This window comes from Octopus bimaculoides, chromosome 4, assembly GCF_001194135.2.
Source record: "Octopus bimaculoides isolate UCB-OBI-ISO-001 chromosome 4, ASM119413v2, whole genome shotgun sequence".
NCBI classification, from domain to species: Eukaryota; Metazoa; Mollusca; class Cephalopoda; order Octopoda; family Octopodidae; genus Octopus; species Octopus bimaculoides.
The window spans coordinates 128,372,814-128,379,802 of NC_068984.1; the positions used below are offsets into that span (position 1 = coordinate 128,372,814).

At 37.3% G+C, this 6,989-nt stretch overlaps 1 protein-coding gene across 4 annotated transcripts in view; it reads right to left on the reverse strand.

Annotated features, from left to right (window-relative positions):
* LOC106878601 (kelch-like protein 24) overlaps positions 1–6,989 on the reverse strand; it is a 63,882-nt gene that overhangs the window by 40,583 nt on the left and 16,310 nt on the right. For 2 of the 4 annotated variants that reach the window (XM_014927864.2, XM_014927863.2), the window contains exon 2: positions 560–728. The exons of the other annotated variants lie outside the window; for them this stretch is intronic. The gene's annotated coding sequence lies outside the window, so the exon portion shown is untranslated. The remainder of the gene's footprint in view (positions 1–559; positions 729–6,989) is intronic. 4 annotated transcript variants of the gene reach the window in all.

Genomic DNA, 6,989 nt, shown 5'->3' on the forward strand with positions numbered 1-6,989 from the left:
GGCCGTTTTCGTGCGGGTGACACGTAAAAGCACCCACTACACTCTCTGAGTGGTTGGTGTTAGGAAGGGCATCCAGCTGTAGAAACTCTGCCAAATTAGATTGGAGCCTGGTGTTGCCATCCGGTTTCACCAGTCCTCAGTCAAATCGTCCAACCCATGCTAGCATGGAAGGCGGATGTTAAACGATGATGATGATGATGATGATGATGACAATGACCAGGCTTCTAATCAAATATTATAATTATTACATTATCATATTTTCTCTAAAATACCAGAGACAATGGAGCTAACATCATATTGATATTGTAAACGAAAATAAAAAAAAGATGAATATATTAAAGAATAGACCAGATTCATACCAGCTACCAGACATCCATTTCAAACATATGTGAAAGCCAAAATCTATGTTAAAAAGCCTATTTTAGACAAAAAGAAATAAAATTAATTAGTGAATAAAATGAATTAGTTGTTAAATGAGTATATTTAATGTCACATGCTCAGAGGTAGGGGATGAATAAAAGATTCATTAAATAGATTTGTAAAATGTTAACCAAATTACCTTCACTATACATTCACGTTACACTGCTTTACAAGGCAATACATCTGACACATACATCATATGGTTTACTTCTGACAGGGTAATCTGCAGACTCTACCGTTTGAAGCAATAATCTTGTTGCTGATCACTGAATGCTGCTGCAGTGAGCCAAAGTTTTGCTGTCAACGTCCTATAAAATAGAAAGCAAATCTTTGCAAGAAAGATTTACAGACGTTTATTGCAGCTTTTCAGCAGCAATAAATGTCTGGATGTTAAGATAGTATCATATAACCGTTTAACTGATGTTCTGAGAGAATAGCATCATCCTCATTTGATGCCGGTTTTCCATGCTGGCATGGGTTAGGTGACTTGATAGGATTTGGCCAGCCAGAGAGCTACCCAGGCTCTAATTGTCTGTTTTGGCATACTTTCTATGGCTGGATGCCCTTCCTAATGCCAACCACATTACAGAGTGTGCTGGGTGCTTTATACGTGACATGGGTGGTTTGTGCGTGGCACCGACGCGAGTGCTTTCCTACACCGCACTGGCACAAGTGCTTTTCTACATCGCACCAGCATGAGTGCTTTCCTACATAGCACAGGCACAAGTGCCTTTTTATATGGCACAGGCACAAGTGCCTTTTTATATGGCACAGGCACAAGTGCTTTCCTACATAGCACAGGCACAAGTGCCTTTCTATATGGCACAGGCACAAGTGCTTTTCTATATGGCACCAACATGGGTGTTTTTAACATGGTACCGTCACCGGTGTTTTTTACTTACATGGCACTGTGAGGAGTGCTTTTTACAGAAAGACACGAAAAAAGTAAATGAGGCGGTGTGAATCCAAGACTACACTATCCAACATCCCTTACTAGGTTTCAAGAGAATTCCTTCTCTGTTCTTTTCTATCTTATGAATTACATGGCAACCTCAGAAGTGCTTGTGGCTTGAAAAAAGCACTCAATACACTGTCAAGTGGTTGGTGTCAGGAAAGGCATCTAGCCTTAAAAACCAAATCAAAAGATGACATTGGAGCTTGATGCAGCCTTGTGGCTTGCTGATTCCCTATCAAACTGTTCTACCCATGTAAAAAGCGGATGCTAAATGATGATGAAGATTTAGCTACAATTTCTAGCAAACAGAATATCTATATGGAGGCTGTTTCATTGTGATTGATTGTTCAGGTGAGACAGGTGTACAAATCATTGATTAAAAGGAAAGACAATGGTAGAAGAAATATGGATATAGAACTGAAGGCTGTGTTGTATGAAACACACTTGTCTGCACAACTGCTGAAACAGATTAAACTTGTCATAATGAGCTAAGAAATCACTTGTTGGCTTGACAACTTCAGACTCATACAGTGCAATACAACTAAAAGAGCCACAATTGAAAAATGAAAAAGCACAAACTAAATGTAATTTCAGTGTAAATGTGGCAATTCCTTGTTAGGAAGCACCATCTGAAAGCTACACGCTGGCATCAAAGAACATGTGCAAACAGATACATCATTCCAAAAATACCCAGAGAAATTCCACACTCAGGACTTTACAGTTAACATCCTAGGCATGGACGTGGCTGTGTGGATAAGAAGTTTGCTTCCCAATCACATGGTTTGGGGTTTAGTCCCACCTTAGGGAAATGCCTTCTATTATGTCCCCAGGTCAACCAAAGTCTTGTGAGTGGATTTGGTAGATGGAAACTATAAAAAACCTGCTGTGTGTGTGTGTGTGTGTGTGTGTGTGTCTCTCTCTCCTCATCTTGACATGGCATGGTAGTTGTAAATGAGTATCACTGTCACACACACCCAATGAGTGTACTTCATTCCCAATATTCTGTAAGAACATTTCTGGCCATGGGGAACTATTACCATGCCTAGAAATGGGTGAGGGTTGGTGGCAAGCAGGGCAACCAGCTGCAGAAAATGTGCCTCAATAAACTCCATCCAGCCCATGCAACATGGGAAAGTGGAGGTTAAAACAATGGTGATGGTGATCAAGGGAGCAGAATGTAACACAGGCAATTTAAGGACTAAAAAAGCCATATTCATTATTAAATTGAAACCATCAAACAACAGGTAAGAATTACATGAGGCAAACTGGTTAGTGTAACAATACCATGCTGTACATGTCACAATCCCTTCCCACATATCTGAGCAAAAGATACCAGCTCAACACCTATCCTCCATTTTTTCCTGATGAAGTGTTATTACACCTGGAATAAGACAAAATTTAAACTGCTGCATTGTCTTCCTTCTGTTTTCAGTCTGATATTTCAATTTACATTGTATCAGTTTTTGAACAATTTTGACAAATGACCAAATCAATTTGGTATATGATTGGAACATATTTTAACCAACTTCAGAAGAATGGAAACTAATGTTGATCTGGGTAATATTTGAACTTAGAAGATGGAAACATTCACCTGGCACTCTCTTATTTCTGTAATAACTTTTTATATTCTATAAGAGGAGTAGAAGAAATTTATTATTTCAGGCTTGGCTCTGTATCTTTCTACAAAGTATGAAGAAATGAAGTACTTTTATTAAAAAAAAAAAAACCCCCAAAAAAACCACATAACGAGCTATTAACTAATTTCCCTCTATATTTTACTAGATTGTTCTGGAATCACATACAAATTAAGGCAAACAATGTATACTGCTATTAAAGATGGAACCATTTTGTAATTCTAACTCAACTGGAAAGTAACAGTATTTAGTGAAGCTGAACGAGCCAGTGAATAGATGTAGATTATTGATCTGTAATAAGGTGGAGATCACCAGCTCAGTTACTTAGACTGTTGATAGCAACTAAATGCTATTGTTAATAATTGCCTGGCTACAGCTACAAGAGGAGGGAGGGAATAGGTAATGGGGCAAATAAATGGAGCAAAAACACCACGGTTGGAAAAACACAGCAATTATATTATTGTAAATAGATGATGATGGAGGGCAGAAATGGCAGAGTGGTTTACAAATAAAGTCGTGCAGTATTTAGTTACACTCCTTTATATATGGATTTCAAACTTTGCCTTTCACCATTTTAAGGTTGATAGAATAGGTAGCAGTCAAATATTAAAGGCTGAGAGTAATTTGACTGAGTTCTCTATGATTATTAGAGAAAGAGACATCACCTACTCCCCCACACTTATTTCTGGTCCCTCTGCTCTACCCACTCCTACCTGCCTTGTATCTTGAAGGTCTAGCCTGACCCCTTCATTACTATTTTTATTACTTTCCATCTCCACTCAATCACTCCCACCATCTCTTCTAAAATGTCAGTTGTCATGTAACTCCACCTCAGCAAAAAAACCTGTTCTGGTTCAACCTTTTTCTCTCATACTTTACCCTTCTTTACTCTTCATCACCTAGCATAAAAGTTGTCCCCTTGGTATTTACTAGTAACATGAAGAAAAGTACCCAGTACACACTGTAAAGTGGTTGGTGTTAGGAAAGACATTCAGTCATAAAAACCATGCCAAAGCAAACACTGGAGCATGATGCAGCCCTTGGACCCATTGGGTGCTGTAAAACCATCCAACCCATGCTAGCATGGAACATGAATATCAAATGATTATGAGGATGATGAAAGGTGGTAAAAATTTGTCCAGAATCAACTCTAAATATCGGCACACTCACAATTATCTAAGTAATAACATGCTTACACAGGCACATGTAAATGTCTGATCAAGGATAGTTAAGCTTTCTGAAAATATCCAGTGATCTACAGATCAAGAGTTCAAATTCTGCTGCAAGTTATTGTTATGGCTCAGTCAGAGTGAAAAAGGCAGCACTCATGACTTTACTGTATTAACTCCAAGACTGACAAAGAGAAAGGGAGGAAGAGACCTCACCACATAAGTTGTTGGATGCATTATTCTCTGATTGGTGACCTGGCCTGGATGCTTGTAATGAAGTGAACATTGTTAAAGGCAAATAAGAGTCAAAGTAGTGATGTTAAACCAGATGAGAGAATAAAAGAATATCACCTGCCTTTGTCATCAAATGTGACAAACTTCCTTCACCAAATGTGACAACTTGCTTGCAGCGTCTTGATATACCTATCTAAGTAACACAATAGAGATAGCCCCACTCCCACCAACAATATCTTCATACCTCCCTTTTCCATACCTTTCTTTCTATTTATATCCATGTAACAAAGACAACTTTTTTTGTCAAGGCACATCAAATCTCCACCTTGTCATTTCCATTTGATAGATGACACCTTCCTCTTCTGAATCAAGGGAACATACGAATGAGATCTGGACTTCACAAGCCTGTCTTAAAGGACAGGAACTCTGAATAAGGACCGACACAGAGTAGCAGAGATTTTCAGTCCTCTTCACAAGGGGCAACCCCTCGTAATGCTGGTGAGATAATAAAATGCACCCTGGTACATTGTAAAGTGGTCGGTGATAGCAAGGGTATCCATGCTCAAAATGGAATAGCAGTCTCTTTAGCGTTGGCAGCATACAACACCAAAGTGGGTTGATCTCTGTTACTAAGTGTAAGATGATATGGACCATGACAATATGACCAAGCACTCAATCCATTCCCTTATGGAAAAGCAGATGTAAAATTGATGTGTTTGTGTGTTCATGTGTGTGTAATTACGATTGAAATAAGGATAATTATACAATTAATGAACTTCATAAAGGAAAGTTAATTAATGCTAGACATAAATAAAAACTGAATAACAGAAGATATTTCTGTTGTAAGTTGCAATAATTTAAATTCCATTGTCTTAGATAATGAAAATGATGTATCATAAAAGCTAGAGGGGGGGGGGGTAATGACTAGGTGGAGTGGGGTTATAACTGATTGCCTTGTGCTATTTATTCTGGCTTGCATTCTGGTTTCAAATACATGCAAGGTCAACTTTGCCTTACATTCTTCCAGAGCTGGTATGTAAACTATCAGTTTAGAGTGGTGGGCTGGCAGAATCATTTGAACACTGAATAGGATGCCTTGTGGTATTTCCTCTAGATCTTAGCATTCCAAGTTCAAATCCTGCTATAGACTATTGGACTGGTTGACTTAGTCCATGACCTGTCTTTTAGTGTCTTTAATGGAAATCATTTGTTGCAAGCTTTTTGGCTATGTATCCAGTCTGAGGATACCTTCCTACCCATCTCACTAGTCTCAAGAGGCCCTATAAAGGACTGTGGGCACTGCCCTTCTCTGATTATGTAAAAAAAAAAAAGCTTCAAGGGTCATCAATGACATTTGGAAATTTGTAACACGCTGTGTAATAATAATATATATCATAAACAATATACTTAATAGCAATCCATACCATAAGGAAGCATATGTGATACTTTAAAATTTGTTTCCCTACTGATAATCAATGGCAAGCTACATGTGCGTGTATACACACACGCATGTGTGCACACACTCACACACACACACACATGTACATACGTAAATGTGTGGGTGTAAATGTGTTTACTTCTTGAGACATAAGTTTCTATGTTGCTCTCTATGCAAACAGTAAGGGTGTATATTCAATCTTCTACATGTAAATTATATCAACAATGGTGTACTGCCAACTGAGTAATAAATAAGAGCAGAGAAAGACTTAAAGTCCATTATAGCTAGTCAAGTTGGTTGGAAATGAACTAAAGATACACCAGCAGACACTTGAATTTTCCTTTTCTTTAAATTCTAAAAGCTTTCCATTGGCTTCATATCATGACAGAAGTGGTAGACAGTTAACATTATAATATGATTTAGAGTAAATAAACCAGCAGATTGAATGATAGAAAGAAGTGACAAGATAATATTTGACAGAAGCAGTAGATAATATTATAATGCAATTTAAAGTAAATAACCAGTAATGTTCCATAAAAGAAATTTCATGGATAATAGGTAATCATTTTGATTTTTTGACTTTGTACCTAAATTGTTTGAAATACCTTGCATTATCATGTATAACATGCAGTGTTGCACAACTGCTAAAGGAGCAGCCAGTCTATTATAATCCAATATATTAAGTTTTAATATCATTTTAGATAAGTATAACCAGGGCTGTGTTAAGAGGCTTGGTTTCTAACTATGAAGTCTTGGGTTCAATCCCACTGTGTTGCACATTGGAGCAAGTATCTTCTACTATCAACCGCATTACAAAATATGCCCTTTTTTATTTTTTAAAGATAATTATGTGTTACTTGAGGGAAATATAGTTGTTATTTCTAAAAGGTTGAGTAGCCATGCAGTGGCTCCTTCTTTGACTTGTTTAAGATGTGGTAATAAAGCAATGCAGATAACTGAAACATTATTTTCATGTCATGATTTTTAAAAAATGTTGAGATCAACATTAAATAAATAAAAACTACTTTAAACTGAACTAAGCAGCAAGTTTATTTCAGATTTAAAAAAAAAATCAAGTCAGCTTGTTTTTAAATAGACTGTTGTCAGCACATTGATTTTATTCCAAGGTTCTTTTGTGC